At 45.6% G+C, this 25,001-nt stretch overlaps 1 protein-coding gene across 3 annotated transcripts in view; it reads left to right on the top strand.

Moving 5' to 3' along the window:
* The window catches only part of SGCZ (sarcoglycan zeta), a 589,379-nt gene that overhangs the window by 81,055 nt on the left and 483,323 nt on the right, over positions 1–25,001 (top strand). For 2 of the 3 annotated variants that reach the window (XM_040418806.1, XM_040418807.1), the window contains exon 1: positions 22,898–22,906. The exons of the other annotated variant lie outside the window; for it this stretch is intronic. The gene's annotated coding sequence lies outside the window, so the exon portion shown is untranslated. Of the gene's footprint in view, positions 1–22,897; positions 22,907–25,001 lie in introns of those variants that run through there. 3 annotated transcript variants of the gene reach the window in all.

Genomic DNA, 25,001 nt, shown 5'->3' on the forward strand with positions numbered 1-25,001 from the left:
AGACAAATATATACGCACTGCACTGTTGCAGTTACTTCTGGTGGAAGCGTATAAGGGCGTATTACAGTAAAAAAAGAAAAACATATTCTCAGTGCATTTCTGCAGTTAATTCTGGTGAAAGCTTAGAGGGGCGTATTTCAGTAAAATAAGAAAAATATATACGCACTGCACTGTGCAGTTATTTCTGGTGAACGCGTATAGGGGTGTATTTCAGTACTACCAGAAAAAAATATATGCAATTTACTATTTATTTGTTTTCTGGTTAAAGCGTATAGTGGCCTATTTCATTCCAACAAGAAATATATATTCTCAGGTCACTTCAGATTTTTTTTCTGGTGAAAGTGTATAGGGGTGTATTACAGTAAAAAAAGAAAAATATATATGCACTGCACTGTTGCAGCTATTTCTGTTGAAAGCGTATAGGGGCGTATTTCAGTAAAAAAAGACAAATATATATGCACTGAACTGTTGTAGTTATTTCTGGTGAAAGCATATAGGGGCAAATTACAGTAAAAAAAAATATATATATATATACAGTACAGATCAAAAGTTTGGACACACCTTCTCATTCAAAGAGTTTTCTTTATTTTCATGACTATGAAGGCATCAAAACTATGAATTAACACATGTGGAATTATATACATAACAAACAAGTGTGAAACAACTGAAAATATGTCATATTCTAGGTTCTTCAAAGTAGCCACCTTTTGCTTTGATTACTGAGGTAATCAAGAGGTAGTCCCCTGAAATGATTACTGAGGTAATTTCAAGAGGTAGTCCCCTGAAATGGTCTTCCAACAGTCTTGAAGGAGTTCCCAGAGATGCTTAGCACTTGTTGGCCCTTTTGCCTTCACTCTGTGGTCCAGCTCACCCCAAACCATCTTGATTGGGTTCAGGTCCAGTGACTGTGAAGGCCAGGTCATCACTCTTCTTCATGGTCAAATAGCCCTTACGTTCAAAGTTTTCCCAATTTTTCAGCTGACTGACTGACCTTCATTTCTTAAAGTAATGATGGCCACTCGTTTTTCCTTACTCAGCTGCTTTTTTCTTGCCATAATACAAATTCTAACAGTCTATTCAGTAGGACTATCAGCTATGTATCCACCTGACTTCTCCTCAACGCAACTGATGGTCCCAACCCCATTTATAAGGCAAGAAATCCCACTTATTAAACCTGACAGGGCACACCTGTGAAGTGAAAACCATTTCAGGGGACTACCTCTTGAAGCTCATCAAGAGAATGCCAAGAGTGTGCAAAGCAGTAATCAAATTGCAGTTGCGGACAAGAATAGGACATGTTCTATTTTTTTGCGGAACGGAAGTGCGGACCCGGAAGTGCGGATCCGCATTTCCGTGTCCGGGCAGCACATCGTGCTGCCCCATAGAAGTGAATGGGTCCGCAATTCTGCGGAACGAAATTGCGGACCTGTGAATGTACCCTAATATTAAAATGGACGGTGCAGGCGCTGGATTTGCGGGGCATGGAGGAGACCTAGGATGTCAATCACCTTTACAAGGGGCATGCCAAACGGTAAGAGGACGGAGCCTCTAGGTCAGTGGTTCTTAACTAGTGATGTCGCGAACATAAAATTTTCAGTTCGCGAACAGCGAACGCGAACTTCCGCAAATGTTCGCGAACTGGCGAACCGGGCGAACCGCCATAGACTTCAATAGACAGGCGAATTTTAAAACCCACAGGGACTCTTTCTGGCCACAATAGTGATGAGAAAGTTGTTTCAAGGGGTCTAACACCTGGACTGTGGCATGCCGGAGGGGGATCTATGGCAAAACTCCCATGGAAAATTACGTAGTGGACGCAGAGTCGGGTTTTAATCCATAAAGGGCATAAATCAACTAACATTCCTAAATTGTTTGGAATAACGTGCTTTAAAACATCCAGTGTGTGTATACGATCAGGTATGATGTTGTATCGATCAGGTAGTGTAAGGGTTACGCCCGCATCACAGACATTGACAGACCAAACTCCCCTTTTAATGCACCGCAAACAGTTCATTTGCACAACCGCAAACTCCCCATTTGCACAAGGTTGGATACCAAGCTAGCCACGTCCCGGTGATGTCATTGAAGGTTTCTTCCTCCACCCAGCCACGTACAACACCAAGGGTCCCCGAAAGGTCAATTGAATTGATTTTTCGAACGGGGAGATGGTTAAAAAAACGCTGGCTCCCTCCCCTTTGTTTTTATCCACGGTGACTGCGTCTGCGCCGTGCAATTTACTGTCACACCCGATATGAGTGGTATTTTCTGTAGTACTATTCTCATCAGTTTAATCCCTCTAACGTCCCCGACTCCCCAATCTGGGGGCCATTTATTAAACAGATTTTTCGGACGGGGAGATGGTTAAAAAAACGCTGGCTCCCTCCACTCTGTTTTAATCCACGGTGACTGCGTCTGCGCCGTGCAATTTACTGTCACACCCGATATGAGTGGTATTTTCTGTAGTACTATTCTCATCAGTTTAATCCCTCTAACGTCCCCAATCTGGGTGCCATTTATTGAATAGATTTTTCGAACGGGGAGATGGTTAAAAAAAACCTGGCTCCCTCCACTCTGTTTTAAACCACGGTGACTGCGTCTGCGCCGTGCAATTTACTGTCACACCCGATATGAGTGGTATTTTCTGTAGTACTATTCTCATCAGTTTAATCCCTCTAACGTCCCCAATCTGGGTGCCATTTATTGAATAGATTTTTCGAACGGGGAGATGGTTAAAAAAACGCTGGCTCCCTCCACTCTGTTTTAAACCACGGTGACTGCATCTGCGCCGTGCAATTTACTGTCACACCCGATATGAGTGGTATTTTCTGTAGTACTATTCTCATCAGTTTAATCCCTCTAACATCCCCAATCTGGGGGCCATTTATTAAATAGATTTTTTGAACGGGGAGATGGTTAAAAAAACGCTGGCTCCCTCCACCGATATGAGTGGTATTTTCTGTAGTATTATTCTCATCAGTTTAATCCCTGTTACGTCCCATATCAGGAATTGCCTTTTATGAAAAAAAATTTAGGCCGGGTACCTTCGACTGCCTTCACAGTGACAGACCAAACTCTCATACACTAAACTGAATTGATTTCAGGAACCGGGAGATGGAAAAAGCAGCTTGGTCGGTCCTCTTACTCCCAAATTGGGGCACTGCGCGTGCACAGAGCAATGTGCTGTGACACCCTATATGAGTGGTGTCTTAACTAGTACTATTGCTATCAGTTTAATCCCTGTTACGGACCCTATCCGGTCGAATTGATTAACCATTGTCGAATCCCCCATTGACATCCCCCTTATAAGCTGTGTAAAGCATATTTTTTAGTTTGGTTTTGAACTGCTGCATCCTTTCCGACTTTTGGTAATTTGGTAACATTTCTGCCACTTTCTGCTTATACCGGGGGTCTAGTAGCGTGGCCACCCGATCGCTTTTGGTCTGACCATAATGAAGCAACGGCCTTATCATCTGGGGTGTGGCAACATTGCCAACACACTTTTATAGAGGTGATGATGATTGCTTCATTGTGATACGCAAGCCCCTTCACCACAACAAGGTAACGATCACGAAGGGGAATTGACACTTGTATGTGCCTTTTTTTTTTGGTTTGTTTTTGCAGCCACAGTGCTGCACCATAGGACAGAAAAATTAGGCATGTACACATGCCTGAAAAATAATGGCACTGTTGCAGACGCTATTGTAGCAGCGGCCGGAAAAATTTATGTTTTCCAGGCAGAAAAGTGACTAAAACATTACGGCTTGAACCCTAGTTGGTGGTGGAGAATTCACGAAAGTCATCCGGTATGCAGACATTAAATACAGCAGCGTGGGGACCATTTTGAGGCCAAGGCATGTAATCAGGCCTTTTGTTAGTCAAACGTATCCCCCACTGTCAGTCCCTTCGGGATCCATGCCTCATTCATCTTTATGAAGGTGAGGTAATCAACACTTTTTTGACCGAGGCGACTTCTCTTGTCAGTGACAATGCCTCCTGCTGCACTGAAGCTCCTTTCTGACAGGACACTTGAAGCAGGGCAGGCCAGAAGTTCTATCGCAAACTGGGATAGCTCAGGCCACAGGTCAAGCCTGCACACCCAGTAGTGAAGGGGTTCATTGCTCCTCAGAGTGTCGATATCTGCTGTTAAGGCGAGGTAGTCTGCTACCTGTCGGTCGAGTCGTTCTCTAAGGCTGGATCCCGAAGGGCTGTGGCGATGAGTAGGACTGAAAAAGCTCCGCATGTCCTCCATCAACAACACATCTGTAAATCGTCCAGTCCTTGCCGCCGTGGTAGGAGGAGGATTACACTCACCTCTTCCCCTGTTAGATTCCCGTTGTGCTGTGACATCTCCCTTATAAGCTGTGTAAAGCATATTTTTTAGTTTGGTTTTGAACTGCTGCATCCTTTCCGACTTTCGGTAATTTTGTAACATTTCTGCCACTTTCTGCTTATACCGGGGGTCTAGTAGCGTGGTCACCCAGTACAGATCGTTCTCCTTTATCCTTTTTATACGTGGGTCCCTCAACAGACATGACAGCATGAAAGACCCCATTTGAACAAGGTTGGATGCAGAGCTTCTCATTTCCCGTTCCTCGTCCTCACTGATGTCATTGACGGTCTGTTCTTCCCCCCAGCCACGTACAACACCATGGGTCCCAGATAGGTGACAACAACGAGCACCCTGGGGTGCCTGCTGTGGTTGGTCTTCCTCCTCCTCAAAGCCGCCACATTCCTCCTCTGACTCCTCTTCCTCATACTCCTCTTCCAGCGTTGCTGCAGGTCCGGCAAGCGATGATGACAAGGCTGTTTCTGGTGGTGATGGTGACCACAACTCTTCCTCTTCCTCTTCACGCTCATCTACAGCCTGATCCAGAACTCTTCGCAGGGCACGCTCCAGGAAGAAAACAAATGGGATGAGGTCGCTGATGGTGCCTTCGGTGCGACTGACTAGGTTTGTCACCTCCTCAAAAGGACGCATAAGCCTACAGGCATTGCGCATGAGTGTCCAGTAACGTGGCAAAAAGATTCCCAGCTCCGCAGAGGCTGTCCTAGCACCCCGGTCATACAAATACTCGTTGACGGCTTTTTCTTGTTGGAGCAGGCGGTCGAACATTAGGAGTGTTGAATTCCAACGTGTCGGGCTGTCGCATATCAAGCGCCTCACTGGCATGTTGTTTCGCCGCTGAATATCGGAAAAGTGCGCCATGGCCGTGTAGGAACGCCTGAAATGGCCACACACCTTCCTGGCCTGCTTGAGGACGTCCTGTAAGCCTGGGTACTTAGACACAAAACGTTGTACGATGAGATTCAACACATGTGCCATGCACGGCACATGTGACAACTTGCCCAAATTTAATGCCGCCAACAGATTGCTTCCATTGTCACACACCACTTTGCCGATCTCCAGTTGGTGCGGGGTCAGCCACTGATCCACCTGTGCGTTCAGGGCGGACAGGAGTGCTGGTCCTGTGTGGCTCTCTGCTTTCAGGCAAGTCAACCCCAAGATAGCGTTACACTGTCGTATCCGGGATGTGGAATAGCCCCTGGGGAGCTGGGGGGAATCAGTTGATGTGCAGCCAGACGCCGCAGCAGAAGAGGACTCAGCCGAGGAGGAAATTAAAGAGGATGGAGTAGGAGTAGAGGAGGTGGCAGTAGGTCTGCCTGCAAGTCGTGGTGGTGTCACCAACTCCGCTGCAGAGCCACGCATTCCATGCTTGTCAGCCGTCAGCAGGTTGACCCAATGCGCAGTATACGTGATATACCTGCCCTGACCGTGCTTTGCAGACCAGGTATCAGTGGTCAGATGGACCCTTGCCCCAACACTGTATGCCAGAGATGCCATGACTTCCTTTTCAATGACATGGTAGAGGTTTGGGATTGCCTTTTTTGAAAAAAAATTTCGTCCGGGTACCTTCCACTGTGGTGTCCCAATAGCGACAAATTTTTTGAAGGCCTCAGACTCTACCAGCTGGTATGGTAAAAGCTGGCGGGCTAAGAGTTCCGTCAAGCCAGCTGTCAGTCGCCGGGCAAGGGGGTGACTTTGTGACATTGGCTTCTTATGCTCAAACATGTCCTTGACAGACACCTGACTGTGGGCAGATGAGCAGGAACTGCTGAAGGTGAGAGATGGAGTGGCGGGTGGTTGAGAGGGGGCAGGGAGGACAGCAGTGGTTGACGTGGCTGAAGATGCAGGACCAGGAGGAGCATGGTGGCTTTGAGTTTGTGTGCTGCTTGTACTCATGTGTTGATCCCATAGGCGTTTGTGATGTGAGATCATGTGCCTTCGCAAAGCAGTTGTACCAAGGTGGGTGTTGGACTTCCCACGACTCAGTTTCTTTTGGCACAGGTTGCAAATGGCATTGCTTTTATCAGAGGCAGACACACAAAAAAAATGCCACACTGCTGAGCTTTGCAATGACGGCATTCTAGTGGTGGCAACAGCATGCGTTGACTGGCGTGCTGTCTGGCTGACCCCAGGTGCCGATACATGCTGTCTGACTGTGCCACTAACTCCTTGCGACGACCTCCCCCTGCTTCCAACTCGTCTCCTCATTCTCTCTGTCTCCCCTTCAGAACTTTCCCCCTCTTCTTCTCTTCGAGCAGGCACCCACGTGGCATCCGTGGACACATCGTCATCATCAACCGCTTCACTTGTATCTGACACCTCAGCAAAGGAAGCAGCAGCGGGTACAACATCATCATCATCACACTGTACGTCCATGTGTGTAATCCTGCCTGACTGAGACATATCCCCGTAATCTACATCATCTGGCAATAATGGTTGCGCATCACTAATTGCATCCAACTGATGTGTAAATAACTCCTCTGACGGATCAAGTGAAGCGGCTGTGGTGGCTGTGGTGGTAGTGGCGACGGGCGGGTGCGTGGTAACTTGAGAGCAGGTGACCGAAGCTGAGTTGGAGGAGGATGGTGCGTCAAGGTTCTTAGCGGAAGCTGTTGAAGATTGGGTGTCCTGTCTAAGCCAGTCAACTACGTCCTCTGAATTTTTCGGGTTCAGGGTACGTGGCCTCTGAAAACTGGGCATTATTCCAGGGACAGTGGAAATCACAGCACCACGACCACGACGGCCCCTGCGGGGTGGCCTGCCTCTGCCTGTCATTTTTTTTTTAGATAAGTGGTACTACGCGTGCTAGGTACTGTGCCACCCGGTATGAGTGGTTGGCACTGGCAGTGGGCACACTACAGTCTGTGGAAGTGGGCCTGACACACACTGGCAGCAGGCAAGCAACTGAATTTAGACTACTGTCTAAAAATTAAATGCCTTATTTATCGGCAAGCTACTGTGCCACCCGGTATCAGTGGTTGGCACTGGCAGTGGGCACACTACAGTCAGTGGAAGAGGGCCTGACACACACTGGCAGCAGGCAAGCAACTGAAATTACACTAAAGTGTAAAAATTAAATGCCTTATTTATCGGCAAGCTACTGTGCCACCCGGTATGAATGGTTGGCACTGGCAGTGGGCACACTACAGTCAGTGGAAGAGGGCCTGACACACACTGGCAGCAGGCAAGCAACTGAATTTAGACTACTGTCTAAAAATTAAATGCCTTATTTATCGGCAAGCTACTGTGCCACCCGGTATCAGTGGTTGGCACTGGCAGTGGGCACACTACAGTCAGTGGAAGCGGGCCTGACACACACTGGCAGCAGGCAAGCAACTGAAATTACACTAAAGTGTAAAAATTAAATGCCTTATTTATCGACAAGCTACTGTGCCACCCGGTATCAGTGGTTGGCACTGGCAGTGGGCACACTACAGTCAGTGGAAGCGGGCCTGACACACACTGGCAGCAGGCAAGCAACTGAATTTAGACTACTGTCTAAAAATTAAATGCCTTATTTATCGGCAAGCTACTGTGCCACCCGGTATCAGTGGTTGGCACTGGCAGTGGGCACACTACAGTCAGTAGAAGCGGGCCTGACACACACTGGCAGCAGGCAAGCAACTGAAATTACACTAAAGTGTAAAAATTAAATGCCTTATTTATCGGCAAGCTACTGTGCCACCCGGTATGAGTGGTTGGCACTGGCAGTGGGCACACTACAGTCAGTGGAAGAGGGCCTGACACACTGACTGGCAGCAGGCAAGCAACTGAATTTAGACTACTGTCTAAAAATTAAATGCCTTATTTATCGGCAAGCTACTGTGCCACCCGGTATCAGTGGTTGGCACTGGCAGTGGGCACACTACAGTCAGTGGAAGCGGGCCTGACACACACTGGCAGCAGGCAAGCAACTGAAATTACACTAAAGTGTAAAAATTAAATGCCTTATTTATCGGCAAGCTACTGTGCCACCCGGTATCAGTGGTTGGCACTGGCAGTGGGCACACTACAGTCAGTAGAAGCGGGCCTGACACACACTGGCAGCAGGCAAGCAACTGAAATTACACTAAAGTGTAAAAATTAAATGCCTTATTTATCGGCAAGCTACTGTGCCACCCGGTATGAGTGGTTGGCACTGGCAGTGGGCACACTACAGTCAGTGGAAGAGGGCCTGACACACTGACTGGCAGCAGGCAAGCAACTGAATTTAGACTACTGTCTAAAAATTAAATGCCTTATTTATCGGCAAGCTACTGTGCCACCCGGTATCAGTGGTTGGCACTGGCAGTGGGCACACTACAGTCAGTGGAAGCGGGCCTGACACACACTGGCAGCAGGCAAGCAACTGAAATTACACTAAAGTGTAAAAATTAAATGCCTTATTTATCGGCAAGCTACTGTGCCACCCGGTATGAGTGGTTGGCACTGGCAGTGGGCACACTACAGTCAGTGGAAGAGGGCCTGACACACACTGGCAGCAGGCAAGCCACTGAATTTAGACTACTGTCTAAAAATTAAATGCCTTATTTATCGGCAAGCTACTGTGCCACCCGGTATCAGTGGTTGGCACTGGCAGTGGGCACACTACAGTCAGTGGAAGCGGGCCTGACACACACTGGCAGCAGGCAAGCAACTGAATTTAGACTACTGTCTAAAAATTAAATGCCTTATTTATCGGCAAGCTACTGTGCCACCCGGTATCAGTGGTTGGCACTGGCAGTGGGCACACTACAGTCAGTTGAAGTCGGCCTGACACACACTAGCAGCAGGCAAGCAGCTGAAATTACACTAAAGTGTAAAAATTAAATGCCTTTTTTATGCAAAGTCCTGTGCCAGCCGGTATGAGTGGTGGGCACTGGCAGTGGGCACACTACAGTCAGTGGAAGTCAGCCTGACACACACTGGCAGGCAACTAACCTTAGATTAAAGTGTAAAAATTAAGTGCCTATTTTTTAAGCAAAGTCCTGTGCCACTCGGTATGACAGGGGTGGGCACTGGCAGTGGGCACACTACAGTCAGTTGAAGTCGGCCTGACACACACTAGCAGCAGGCAAGCAGCTGAAATTACATTAAAGTGTAAAAATTAAATGCCTTTTTTAAGCAAAGTCCTGTGCCAGCCGGTATGAGTGGTGGGCACTGGCAGTGGGCACACTACAGTCAGTGGAAGTCAGCCTGACACACACTGGCAGGCAACTAACCTTAGATTAAAGTGTAAAAATTAAGTGCCTATTTTTTAAGCAAAGTCCTGTGCCACTCGGTATGACAGGGGTGGGCACTGGCAGTGGGCACACTACAGTCAGTTGAAGTCGGCCTGACACACACTAGCAGCAGGCAAGCAGCTGAAATTACACTAAAGTGTAAAAATTAAATGCCTTTTTTATGCAAAGTCCTGTGCCAGCCGGTATGAGTGGTGGGCACTGGCAGTGGGCACACTACAGTCAGTGGAAGTCAGCCTGACACACACTGGCAGGCAACTAACCTTAGATTAAAGTGTAAAAATTAAGTGCCTATTTTTTAAGCAAAGTCCTGTGCCACTCGGTATGACAGGGGTGGGCACTGGCAGTGGGCACACTACAGTCAGTTGAAGTCGGCCTGACACACACTAGCAGCAGGCAAGCAGCTGAAATTACATTAAAGTGTAAAAATTAAATGCCTTTTTTAAGCAAAGTCCTGTGCCAGCCGGTATGAGTGGTGGGCACTGGCAGTGGGCACACTACAGTCAGTGGAAGTCAGCCTGACACACACTGGCAGGCAACTAACCTTAGATTAAAGTGTAAAAATTAAGTGCCTTTTTTTAAGCAAAGTCCTGTGCCACACGGAATGACAGGGGTGAGCACTGGCAGTGGGCACACTACAGTCTGTGGGCCTGCAGCTCCTCACACACAGGCAGGCCAGGCAACTGCAATATGTATATAAAGGAAAAAAAAAAAGCAGACTAATGTTGCAGCCCTAAAAAGGGCTTTTTGGGGTGCTGTCAGGACGCTGTCCTTACAGCAGAGATCAGATGAGTCTTTCAGGACTGGAGTGGACACTGAATTCACTAGCCTAGCTATCGATTTCCCAATTAAATCAGCAGCAGTTACAGTCTCCCTCCTCTCACTAAGACTGCAGCTTCAGAATGAATCTAAAATGGATGCTGTGCAGGAGGTGGGAGGGTCTGGGAGGGAGGGTATGCTGCTGATTGGCTGGAATGTGTCTGCTGACTGTGAGGTACAGGGTCAAAGTTTGCTCAATGATGATGTATAGGGGGCGGACCGAACATCGCATGTGTTCGCCCGGCAGAGGCGAACGCGAACAAGCTATGTTCGCCGGGAACTGTTCGCCGTCGGATAGTTCGGGCCATCTCTATTCTTAACCTGGGTTCGATCGAACCCCAGGGGTTCGGTGAGTCAGTCTCGCGGGTTCGGCCGCCGGCCCTGGGGTGCCGCTTTGATAGGTGGCTGCCACAAGACAGGAAAATATTTATTTCCTGTTACTCAGACTCCTTTTGTGCCTGCTGCGGCTCATGATCAGAAGAGCCGAGCGAGCGCAATGATTTTGCTTCCGCCAGCCGCCGGATGTAAGCGGCATATGACGACATGACGTCATATCCGGTGGCTGCGCGGCGGCGGATCTAGTGACTGCACAGCATGGTGGCGGTGGCGGCATCCTGTCCCTCCTGCACACAGACACCGGCATCACTGAGCTAAGCTGACCTGTTGTACTACAGGTAAGGCCTCTTTCACACTTGCGTTGTCCGGATCCGGCGTGTACTCCACTTGCCGGAATTACACTCCGGATCCGGAAAAACGCAAGTGTACTGAAAGCATTTGAAGACGGAACCGTCTTCCAAATGCTTTCAGTGTTACTATGGCAGCCAGGACGCTATTAAAGTCCTGGTTGCCATAGTAGGAGCGGGGAGCGGGGGAGCGGTATACTTACAGTCCGTGCGGCTCCCGGGGCGCTCCAGAATGACGTCAGAGCGCCCCATGCGCATGGATGACGTGATCCATGCGATCACGTGATCCATGCGCTTGGGGCGCCCTGACGTCACTCTGGAGCGCCCGGGGAGCCGCACGGACGGTAAGTACACTGCTCCCCCGCTCCCCGCTACACTTACCATGGCTGTCAGGACTTTAGCGTCTCGGCAGCCATGGTAACCACTCTGAAAAAGCTAAATGTCGGCTCCGGCAATGCGCCGAAACGACGTTTAGCTTAAGGCCGGATCCGGATCAATGCCTTCCAATGGGCATTAATTCCGGATCCGGCCTTGCGGCAAGTGTTCCGGATTTTTGGCCGGAGCAAAAAGCGCAGCATGCTGCGGTATTTTCTCCGGCCAACAAACGTTCCGTACCGGAACTGAAGACATCCTGATGCATCCTGAACGGATTACTCTCCATTCAGAATGCATTAGGATAATCCTGATCAGGATTCTTCCGGCATAGAGCCCCGACGACGGAACTCTATGCCGGAAGACAATAACGCAGGTGTGAAAGAGCCCTAAGAGTAAAGGGGCTTGGAGGACCTATTGTGTATTGTATTTAAGGGGTCAGCATTGTATTGGAGGGGCCAGCAGTGTATTGGGGGGCTGGGAGGGTGGGGGTCAGCAGTGTATTGGGGTGGCAAGGATGGGGGTCAGCAGTGTATTGGGGTGGCTAGGAGGGGGGTCAGCAGTGAATTAGGGGGGCTGGGAAGGGGGTCATCATTGTATTAAGGGGCTGGGATTGTTTTGGGAGGGGGTCAGCAGTGTATTGAGGGACTGGGGGGTCAGAAGTGTATTGGGGTGGCTGGGAGGCTGGGGGTCAGTAGTGTATTAGGAGGTTGGGAGGGGGGTCAGCAGTTTAGTAGAGGGTGGGAGGGGATAAGCAGTGTATTAGGGGGGTGGGAGGGTGTTCAGCAGTGTATTGGGGGTGGTGGGGAGGGGGCAGCAGTGTATTAGATAGTGGAGAGGGGGGGGCAGTAGTATATTAGGCGCAGTGACTTATGGGGCTGACATCGATTTTTTTTCCAGGGCTGCTTTGTATCCCCAGTCCGGCCCTGGAGGTCAAGACACACACCCGACTCGCCCCGCTTGTCCATCATTGGCTGCAGGTGATCACGCAACATCGCTTGGCCTATCCCTTCATACTAACTATGTCGAGCAAAAAAAGAAAGTGGTCGGACGAATATGTACAATATGGATTCACATGTATAACGGAACGTGATGGGAGTCAGCGTCCTAACTGTGTCCAAAAAACAAAGAGGTTGATTCCAGCTTTTGACGTATAAAAAGTATTCTTTATTCGGCTTGCAGTATTAAGATCCAACAAATGTCACATGGAGAGACACAGATAGATTGTGACGCGTTTCGGGCTATGGTATTGAGCCCTTCATCAAGACAAGATTGTCTTGATGAAGGGCTCAATACCATAGCCCGAAACGCGTCACAATCTATCTGTGTCTCTCCATGTGACATTTGTTAGATCTTAATACTGCAAGCCGAATAAAGAATACTTTTTATACGTCAAAAGCTGGAATCAACCTCTTTGTTTTTTGGACACATCAAGTGTGGCTAGGTTCAAGTCACTTTCCTTCCGTGCTTCACGCAGGTGGCTAGAGGTGAGAGCTGCTAAAACTTTTTTTCTTCAGCGTCCTAACTGTATGATTTGCAATGCCAAGTTGAGCAATTCTAGTCTAGCACCGGCAAAACTAAGAGAACACTTCCTTAAGCTGCATGGAGATGGAAAATACAAGAACACAACGCTCGCTGAATTCAAGGTGAGGAGAGCCAGATTCGATGAAAAGGCTAGTCTGCCTGTTCTCGGCTTTGTACCCATCAACAAACCGATCCTCATAGCATCGTACGAAGTTGCTTACCTGATCGCAAAGCAGGGCAAACCCCACACCATTGGTGAAACACTCATAAAACCAGCTGTGTTGAAGATGGCGAATATCATGCTGGGAAAAGCGGCTGAAGTTAAGTTATCCCAAATTCCTCTTTCAAATGACACCATCAGCGACAGAATAGAGGACATGAGCAAAGACATCTTGGCTCAAATAGTTGCAGATCTGATTTCAAGCTCGGCAAAATTCAGCCTTCAACTCGACGAGACCACAGACGTCTCCAATCTAAGCCAGCTTGCAGTATTCGTGCGCTATGTGAAAGACGACGTGATAAAGGAAGAGTTTTTATTTTGTAAGCCTCTTACAACAACAACTAAGGCAGCCGATGTGAAGAAACTTGTGGATGACTTCTTCAAAGACAACAATCTTTCGTGGGATATGGTTTCTGCAGTTTGTTCGGATGGAGCTCCAGCCATGCTGGGAAGAAAGTCTGGTTTTGGTGCGCTAGTGAAAGCCGATGCACCACACATCATTGTTACGCATTGTATTCTGCATAGGCATGCATTGGCAACAAAAACCTTGCCTCCAAAACTGGCAGAAGTATTAAAAATTGTAGTGGAATGTGTGAACTATGTGCAAAATAGTGCTCTGAGGCACCGCATCTTCAGGGAGCTGTGTAAAGAAATGGGATCTGAATTTGAGGTACTTCTGTACCATTCCAACGTTCGGTGGTTATCCCGGGGACAGGTGTTGAATCGTGTTTTTGCCGTGCGTGTGGAATTAGCCCTGTTTTTGCAAGAGCACCAACATTGTCATGCAGATTGCTTCAAAGATTCTGAGTTCATTCTCATTTTAGCGTACATGACTGATATCTTTGCAGCTCTAAATCATCTCAATCAACAGATGCAGGGCGGTGGAGTCAACATCATCGAAGCGGAAGAAAACCTGAAGGCTTTTCAAAAAAAGCTACCGTTATGGAAACGACAAATAGAGAACGATAACTTCGCAAACTTTCCCCTGCTAGACGACTGTGTAAGTATGATCGAAGATGTATCTGGAATCTGAGACATTTCTGTATCCACGGAACTGAAGCAAGCAATTGCCACGCATTTAGATGAGCTTGCAACATCTCTTGATGGATACTTCCCTACAAGAGAGTCATATCCAGCATGGGTGAGACAGCCGTTCACATTTAGTGTTGAGACAACAGATGTCAATGATGAATACCTTGATGAAATCATTGAACTTCAGCAGAGCCAGGTTCAACAGCAACTCTTCAGAACAACAACGCTCTCAACGTTTTGGTGTCAACAAATGGTAACGTACCCTGTTATTGCTGAGAAAGCTCTGGAGTTTTTCATACCGTTTGTTACAACATATCTTTGCGAGCAATCCTTTTCAAGGATGCTGGACATAAAAATGAAGAAAAGGAACAGACTTTGTTGCGAAAATGACATGAGAGTGGCACTTGCCAAGGTAAAGCCGCGCATTTCTGACCTGGTCTCTGAAAGACAACAGCAGAAGTCACACTGATTTGCAGTAAATATTCATTATTATGTTTTTATTTTTGTGTGAAAATCATGTTTTAATGGTTTTGTTCTTTGTTCTTAATGGTTTTGTTCTTTAATGGTTTTATTCACTTTGTGCACCTATGTATAAATATATACCTATGTTTTGAATTTGAAAAAATCATATTTAATTTTTCCAATTAAGAAGGGTTCGGTGAATGCGCATATGAAACTGGTGGGGTTCAGTACCTCCAACAAGGTTAAGAACCACTGCTCTAGGTGCTGCAGCAACTCCCCGCTAGCACCTAGAGGCTCATTTGCATATTATAAAAGTCATTATTTAGCACGAACCATGGCAGGCAGGGAGATATAAGTCATACAGTTGTGTTCTGCTGACATTAGCACATTGCTAATGTCAGCCAGCTACAGTACATAACGATTTTTCTGATGTCAGAAACCCTTTAGGCGATGCACTTATCTGTGGTAAAATCTTTTGTGACTTATTTCAGTGGAAAAAAAAATTGTAATCAGCGTTAAGCGCTACACTCATATGCTGTAAAATCTTTTATGAATTATTTCGGTGGAAAAACATTTCATGCATCGTTCAGCGCTGCAGTTATATGTGGTAAAATCTTTTGTGACTTATTTCGGTGGAAAAACTAATTTCATGCAGCGTTCAGTGCTGCAATTATATGTGCTAAAATCTTTTGTGAATTATTTTGGTGGAAAAAAAAATTGTAATCAGCGTTAAGCACAGCACTTATATGCAGTAAAAAAATTGATGAATTATTTTGGTGGAAAAACATATTTCATGCATCGTTCAGCGCTGCAGTTATATGTGGTATAATCCTTTGTGACTTATTTCAGGGGGAAAAAAATTATTCAGCATTAAGCACTGCATTTATATGCAGTAAAATCTTTTGTGAATTATTTCGGTGGAAAAACATATTTCATGCAGCGTTCAGCGCTCCAGTTTTATGTGGTAAAATCTTTTGCTAATTATTTCACTGGAAAAAAAATTGTATTAAGCGTTAAGTGCTGCAGTTATATGTGGTAAAATATTTTGTGACTTATTTCGGTGGAAACACTAATTTCTACCTTCTCCATTAACTTCCATCTCTCTTCATTCTCATCCTCAACATACACACTGACTTGCCCCCCCCCCCCCCAGCTATATATATAAGTGGTGCCAGCACCACCTAGGGGCGAAATAAAGGTAAATAACACTGCCAGCCTGGGAATTATGGCATGATACCACAATACATTTAAAATGACATTTAGCAACAGTTTAAAGTGCCCACATAGAGCACATAATGGGACACTGCATCAAGATGAATCAGGTGTAGATCAGCCAGGATTTCCATACACCAATGCCTGATGCATCAGACTAGATCATCCATGGTGCCAGACCAACAATTTCTTCTGGCTTCCTGCCTCAGCTACTATTCTGATGCTGTTACACACCTGATGCCACACATCTGATGCCAAGTGCTCCTTCTTTCACCCACCATCTTCAGCGGGTACTGGTATTGCCACCAACCTCCACAGTATGACATCATCATTTATTTGACCCTTCTTCTGATCTGTCAGAAGGAAGGAAAAATGAGACGCACAACAGATCCTGTCTGTGCAACAGCTGTAAGGCCTGTATGGTCCCATCAGAATTGGCTTATGATTTGGTAGCCAAAAGAAGGAGTGGGTACAAAGCACAGAAGACATGCAAATATTCCATTCACGTCTCTGTTTTAGATTCACTTCTGTTTTTTTCTGCATTAGCAATACTGATGGATTACTGACCAAATGCTGACCGAGCGAAGGCATATGCTCCACATACAGGATCCGTTTTTTGGGGGTTATTGTTCTGACGGATCAGAGGAAGGGCTATTTAATTAGTGACATCAACAGAAAATTACTACTGACAGTGTCTCCACTCTGTCAGGGGGTCTCTACTTGTATACGCGTTTAATAGAACAGCTTCTGTAGACATCTATGTGGAATCAGCTGATGATGGTGTAAAAGGTGTGCACTTCTTCTTGGAGCTAACATCGACTTGTAAGGCTGAGGTCATACTTGAGTTATTTGGTCAGTTTCGCCCCTGTGACTGCCCAAATAAGTGAAGTGTGCAGTGATTCTAAGAGCGAAGTCTGTCATCTGCATGTCATAAGGACTCACAGTATTATTTCACTACCAAAGCAGACTCCCTATGCGTGTTACTGCAAGGCACAGTGTTCTACACCACTGTAAAGGCTCTCAGCAGCCAGGAAATAGCCTTTTTTTAAACGTAACTCGCCGTGAATATATTCGGATTGAAACAAATTTTTCCCAAAAAATTTAGCGAACTGGTGAATCGATTTTTTTAAAAATTTGCTCATCTCTAGTGATGAATGATCTTACTACGATTGTTCATCCCCATACAGTTTCATTGTTTGCCAGCAAAAAATGTTTTTATGTGCTGCCAAATGTTCATGTTGGATACTTTTTTTCAATCCCTTCCTGTTAATGGCTTCAAAATCTGCATAAAAAACTGCACCATCTGGGACCACCCTTTATGTGCCACATAAATGATCAAGTCATCTGACAAACAAGTTTGTTAATTCGTTTGTTTGTTCATTTACGCAGGACAATTATTGGGAATGAGTATGAGTGATTTGTTCCTGATAATTGGCTCGATAATCTGCCCAAACTCATAGAAGAGGTGCACTGCTTCTGTGTGCTTGCTGTACGAGTTATGGCAGGTGTGGTATGTACAAAGTTATTGTCTTGAGAAGAAAAGGTTTGTACTTATGGCATGTAATGAAGCATGCTAGAATTTTTTCCAAGCATATGAAATCAATGGAGAGGCCCATGCATTTGAGTAGGTGCTAAATAAAAGCTGCATGCCGATTGAGTTGTAATATAGATGTTTGGACAATTAGTGAGTCTGATAGCCCCCCCCCCCCCCCTTATCTATAGAAAAAAAAAAAGATTTGGATAGATGAAATTCATCATGTTGGATCTTTGTTTTTCGAGACAGTCCTTGCCTAAAGTCCGCCATGTGTCATAGACACTGGATTGTTGGTGCATCCTGCACAAAGAAATTATATGTAGCATAACATAAGCTTAAATTAAATTAATTGTAAGCAATTGCAATCCACAAGAATGAGCGTCATATTTATTAGGAAAATCACTAGTTTGTGGGAAAATAATTTTACAGAGCTGCAAATATTAGAAATGATTAATAATAGTTTTAAAAGGATTGGCCAATCTCCGACTTTGATGAAGTATTGCTAGGATATGCCACTCCTATCTCCAGACCAGGTTCCCTGCAGTGAAGGAGAGCATTCCACACATGCAAGGTGATCTCCATTCTCTGCTATGGGAGTTTGAAAAATAGCCAAGTGAGCTGTACCTCTCTGTTCACCTTTCTAGGACTGCTGGAAATAGCTGATCCAGCACTCTGCAATTTTCAGAACTCCCATAACGGTGAAAGGAGGTTGGCTGTGCTTGTGCGGTGAGCTCTCCCTCACTTCTGGGGGTTTGTTCTGGAAATAGCTGCAGCTCCCAGAGGTGGGACCTGCACCTATCTGACAATTATGGAATATCCTAGCGACATGTCATCAGTGTCTGAGAGGCGACGACCCCTTTAAGTATAAAATGTTGAATCCCTTACAGATTTTGGCTTGAGGACTGGAAACATTTTTTTGCCTCCCTTTATTCCTGTGGGATTACTTTCACATTGATGCAGATGTATGAGGCCTTATTATTGTGAGATAAAATGTGTTGTCTATGCAGACCCTTTTGTTAGAATTTAATTTTCATAAATGTAGTTTTAGGGGAAAATGCATTTTAAACTTTGACCTACCATAATATAATGTTATTCATGTGTAGAATGGGTTGTTATGGTATGTTTTGACTCATTTGATCTTAGCTTTGCAGTCATGGTGATGCCAAATTAAGTAAGGTTACAAAAACAAAATGTCTCCTTGTGGAAAACATGTAATAGCTAAATTTTTTCAACATTTTTATTCTCATACTGGAAGCTTATCTTCATCTTTTAACTAACTGGTATATGCCTGTATACTAGCAAGTTATAAAGAATATTAGGACATACCCTGCATGCTTTGGGAATGCAATTACAAAGAAAAGACTTTTGGCTCAAGTCAGGGCCAAGGATCTCCTGATCTCATAATTTATTTAAAGGGGTTATCCAAATTTTAAAAGATCCCCCCCAATGCCAAAGCCCCTCATATAAATTATAGTTCCCTGCTCTCCGGCACCCACATTGCTCCGGATCCCTGCATGGCCTCCACTGCATCTACACATCACCCATCAAAACATCCAGCAACAAGGGGGAGAAGCCAATAGCAGGCCCCCTTGAGGCTGGTCACTGTCACGGCCTGATATTGGCTGCTCCCCCGGTCACTGGATGTTTTCATCCACGTGACGGGGAGATGCAGCGGCAGCCGTGCAGGGATCCAGAGCGAAGCAGGTGCCGGGGAGCAGGTAAGTATAATATGTATGAGCAGCCAGGGCAAATTCATGCCGGTGACAAACTGTTGGCCCACAGTAGACAAGGTAATTAAAAGAAACTTAAAAAGGAACACCACTCACTTCACCAGGGAGGAGTTTTGTGGGATAAAGCTCAAGACACCCACAAAACTTCCTCCCTCGCCTTGGTCGCTTGTAGAATCTTTGGAAGAAACAGCAGTCCCTCTGCTGTTTCTTCCAAAGATTCTGCTGTGGGCCAAATGTTGGTCACCAGCACCCCAAAGACGTAAGGGGGACCACACTGACCTCTACATGCTTCTATGGTCATGGTGTCTACAGGTATATTGGTTCTTGTGTCTAACCACTGAAGCACGTTTATATACTATATTACATGTCTATATACTGATATACGTATAAAAACATTGAGTAGTCCATACGGGCAGACCTAATAGCCTGAATACAGATAATATTTCTTATAGACTGGTGCCTGTGGTTACCTATTTTTGCCTTTTTCTTTTATCTGGTTCTGGGCCTGGCCTGGGGCTGGCTGGCTCTGGGCCTGCTGCCTGGGGCTGGCTCTGGGCCTGTGGCTGGCTGGATCTGGGCCTGGGGCTGGCTCAAATGTGTGGCCGAGCGGCTCGAGCCCGAGCGCAGTTTCTTGCCTTTCACTTAGTTGTCACTTGTTCAGGCAGTGTGCGGAGAGAATCCATCAGCATTCCGCACACTGTTTGCAGTGCAGACGCAGCTGAAAAAAAATCTGGCCTCAGCGCGTGATGTCAGTATGCGACAATGATGGCGCGCCTCCGCACCGCACAGGACGCCATGGCCGGGCTGCTCCTCACCTGTAGCTCCGGCCACCAGGCCCCTCCTCCCACGTAACTTACGTGATGTGACGTAAGTAGCTCCGGCCGCCGAGCCCCATAGCCTGCCTGATGTATGTTGCGTAGTATGCGTAGAGAAAATTATTTCACCCGGACCCGCCCAATGTCTCTGAGCCTCAGAGACATCGGACGGGTGAAATAATTTTCTTTACTGGGCGGCGGTCGCTGGGCCACTTTCCCGGCCGAGCCCTCGGACCACGTCCGAAGTGCCCGACCGCTCAGTCCGCCCCTGCATATACTGTAGATGTATATACACTCACCTAGAGAATTATTAGGAACACCATACTAATACGGTGTTGGACCCCCTTTTGCCTTCAGAACTGCCTTAATTCTACGTGGCATTGATTCAACAAGGTGCTGATAGCATTCTTTAGAAATGTTGGCCCATATTGATAGGATAGCATATTGCAGTTGATGGAGATTTGAGGGATGCACATCCAGGGCACGAAGCTCCCGTTCCACCACATCCCAAAGATGCTCTATTGGGTTGAGATCTAGTGACTGTGCGGGCCATTTTAGTACAGTGAACTCATTGTCATGTTCAAGAAACCAATTTGAAATGATTCGAGATTTGTGACATGGTGCATTATCCTGCTGGAAGTAGCCATCAGAGGATGGATACATGTTCTCATTCTGTTTACGCCAAATTCGGACTCTACCATTTGAATGTCTCAACAGAAATCGAGACTCATCAGACCAGGCAACATTTTTCCAGTCTTCAACAGTCCAATTTTGGTGAGCTCGTGCAAATTGTAACCTCTTTTTCCTATTTGTAGTGGAGATGAGTGGTACCCGGTGGGGTCTTCTGCTGTTGTAGCCCATCCGCCTCAAGGTTGTGCGTGTTGTGGCTTCACAAATGCTTTGCTGCATACCTCGGTTGTAACGAGTGGTTATTTCAGTCAACGTTGCTCTTCTATCAGCTTGAATCAGTCGGCCCATTCTCCTCTGACCTCTAGCATCCACAAGGCATTTTTGCCCACAGGACTGCCGCATACTGGATGTTTTTCCCTTTTCACACCATTCTTTGTAAACCCTAGAAATGGTTGTGCGTGAAAATCCCAGTAACTGAGCAGATTGTGAAATACTCAGACCGGCCCGTCTGGCACCAACAACCATGCCACGCTCAAAATTGCTTAAATCACCTTTCTTTCCCATTCTGACATTCAGTTTGGCGTTCAGGAGATTGTCTTGACCAGGACCACCCCCCTAAATGCATTGAAGCAACTGCCATGTGATTGGTTGACTAGATAATCGCATTAATGAGAAATAGAACAGGTGTTCCTAATAATTCTTTAGTTGAGTGTATGTCTGTGCTGCATTTGATTGCATTTTCCTACAGAAACAAAAACAGAGTGATAACATTATTTCAGACAATATTGATTCCATTATCCGATGGATGATGTTTGGTAGACACTTCCCTGGTAACTACTGTCTAGGAAAACATGGATCAAAGATGTGGAATTTTACTAGGGCATTGTCAGGGTGACCAACATATGCTTAGACTTTCATGAAGGCTGGTTTCACACGAGCGTGTGTCACACTAAGGACTTGCAGCAAAGCTCCTGTCCTGAAGTTCCAGCACTGATGGGGTTGCATAGCATTATATTGATATATTGACAAACTGAGCATACTGTTTGTCTGCCTTTCTGCAACTATAGGCCATCGGAATATCTATTCTGTATTTAGGTTTTTGATTTCTTTTTGAATTATATTTTCTTTGTGTAATAAGGGTATATTGGCTTTTATTATTGAAATATTAACAGTTATGTTTTAGAAAAATGGTGCTCCTGTGAATCATACTGTATGTCTGTCACATATTTTAGGTTTTAGATGCTTCTCTTTGGAATGTCACAATTCCAAAAAGAGTATCCACAGGGAATCTAAGTTCATCCTGTATTCTTGCTGTCACAGTGGAATCAGAATTCTGCAAGGTTATTCAACATTGCTAGTAAAGGGAGTAATAACAAGAGTAGCATTAACATATATTAGTCAAAGTTCACTTTCTTCATTAAAAATTAGATCACATGTAGCAAAACTATGCTTATATCTGGGAAAAATTATAAGACTATAAGGAACAGCCTGCCGGATCTGTTTAATGCAGATGTGAGACATGCTAAGGCTAGTTTCAGACTAGTGGCAGGGGACTCTGGCAGGCTGTTCCGGTGGGTGAATGCAGTACTTTTAGTCCGGCTGCCTCTCGCCGTGCGCCAGAACTCCACCCCTGCCCTCATTATTGTCAATGGGGACAGAGCGGCAGTCCGGGGGCACACGTGAACTAGCGGCAGGATGGATCTGACAGGCTGTTCACCCACCAAAACAGCCTGCCGGAGTCCCCTGCCGCTAATGTGAAAGTACCCTAAGACTGGAGTATTGTATGCCAGCTTCAGTGAAAAGACAGCTGGAGTAAGGTGCACCAGATTCATTAGGAGGCATGGGCCTGGCAGTAGGAAAATTAAGGTATTTACAGATTTTTATAACTTATTTTACTAACTTCTATAGCACTGACATATTCCACAGCGCTTTGAAGACATTATTATTGCCTGCTGTCCCCTATGGAGCTCACAATCTAAGTTCCCTATCAGTATGTCTTTGGAATGTGGGAGTAAACTGGAGGGAACCCATACAAATACAGGGAGAACATACAAACTTAATGCAAATGCTGTCCTTGGTCACATTTGAACATAGGACTTTAGCTCTGTAAGGCCCCTTTCACACAAGCGTGACAGATTGGCTCCAGATGCGTTCAGGATGCGTTCAGGATGCGTTCAGTGAAACTCGCACTATTTTGCAAGCAAGTTCACTCAGTTTTGTTTGCAATTGCGTTCAGTTGTTCAGTTTTTTCTGCGGCGGGTGCAATGTGTTTTCATGCGTTTTTCACGCTCGTGATAAAAAAACTGAAGGTTTACAAACAATATCTCTTAGCAACCATCAGTGAAAAATTTATTGCATCCGCACTTGCTTCCGGATGCAATGCGTTTTTCACTGAAGCTCCATTTACTTCTATGGGGGTCAGGGCTGCGTGAAAAACTCATAATATCGGACATGCTGTGTTTTTCACCCAACGCAGAACTGATGGGTGAAAAAAACACGTTCATGTACAGTACACAGACCCATTAAAATAAATAGGTTAGGATTCGGTGCGGGTGATATGCGTTCACATCATGCATTGCACCAGCGCAGAAAACTCACTAGGCCTAAGGCATCAGTGAGCCACCAAGCTGCCCACATGACATATGATTGTTGAATGCCCCCTTAAGATTGCACAAAATGCAAAGCAAATGTAAGTGTTTTGTGCGATTGATAAGCCATTGCTATGTGCTTAAATTCCTCAGTTATCTGATGGCTTTACCCATTTTGCCACACTTAATATATTTATTGAAGATGTCATTATATAGCTTGCACTAAAATATGTTCCAAAGGAATTCATTATGTTCACAGCATGTGATATATTGTAATCTGCCTAAAAAGCTGTGAGAAAGTCAATAATAAAGACTATGAATGAACATGGGTCAGCAGCGAATGAGATGCATACAGCATATACCAGTGAAAAACATGATAATATATTCATAGCAAAATCACAAGCACAATGCTTACCATTCACACTGTATTTTTCTTTATCTATGTCTAAAGAAAAAGATTACATTGCATTGATTTTTAAGATTGGTCTTTTTAGGTTTAGACGTATTGAGCCTTGCAAATATGATGTTTGATTATGCACTAGAAGTAGAGAACTGTGCAAAGAGAACAGTAGAGCATAAGTCATATTACCATTAGAGATGTCCCGAACTATTCGCCGGCGAACAGTTCCCGGCGAACATAGCTTGTTCGCGTTCGCCGCGGCGGGCGAACATATGCGATGTTCGGTCCGCCCCCTATACGTCATCATTGAGCAAACTTTGACTCTGTACCTCACAGTCAGCAGACACATTCCAGCCAATCAGCATACCCTCCCTCCCAGACCCTCCCACCTCCTATCAAAAAGCAAGGACAGCATCCATCTTAGATTCATTCTGAAGCTGCAGTGTCAAAATTTGACTAAGTTGTAATCGCAATGCGATTAATACAGGTTATATTAATCGCATTGCGAATTCAACTTAGAGCTGGGTTCTTAATGGTTGTATTTCTAGAATATAACAAAGATTGAGAATATAGTGCTATATTCGTTATATTCGTCAATTCTAGCAATACAACCATTAGGAACTCAGATCTAAGTTGTGCAATGCGAATTCAACTTACCACACTCTGCGTCAACTACGTAATTTTCCATGGGAGTTTTGCCATGGATCCCCCTCCGGCATGCCACAGTCCAGGTGTTAGTCCCCTTGAAACAACTTTTCCATCACTATTGTGGCCAAAAAGAGTCCCTGTGGGTTTTAAAATTCGCCTGTCTATTGAAGTCTATGGCGGTTCGCCCGCTCGTGAACATTTGCGTAAATTCGCGTTCGCTGTTCGCGAACGGAATATTTTATGTTCGCGACATCTCTAATTGCCATGGGTTCATGTCATCTGTCCCTGTGCTCTCAGCAGGATATCATATATATTGGCAACAGAGCGTGACCAATGGACACAATCTAATGAGAATATTCTGCAATGATAGGGGTGTCCCATGGTCAATATTAAAAACATGCAGGGGTCCTCACAGTATCCTCACTGTGTAATTCAATGCAGTCAACATTGGGGAGTATCTGACAATGTACACTGCGTGCAGAATTATTAGGCAAATGAGTATTTTGACCACATCATCTCCTTTATGCATGTTTTCTTACTCCAAGCTGTATAGGCTCGAAAGCCTACTACCAATTAAGCATATTATGTGATGTGCATCTCTGTAATAAGAAGGGGTGTGGTCTAATGACATCAACATCCTATATTAGGTGTGCATAATTATTAGGCAACTTCCTTTCCTTTGGCAAAATGGGTCAAAAGAAGGACTTGACAGGCTCAGAAAAGTCAAAAATAGTGAGATATCTTGCAGAGGGATGCAGCACTCTTAAA

Source organism: Bufo bufo, chromosome 2 (genome assembly GCF_905171765.1).
Source record: "Bufo bufo chromosome 2, aBufBuf1.1, whole genome shotgun sequence".
NCBI classification, from domain to species: domain Eukaryota; kingdom Metazoa; phylum Chordata; class Amphibia; order Anura; family Bufonidae; genus Bufo; species Bufo bufo.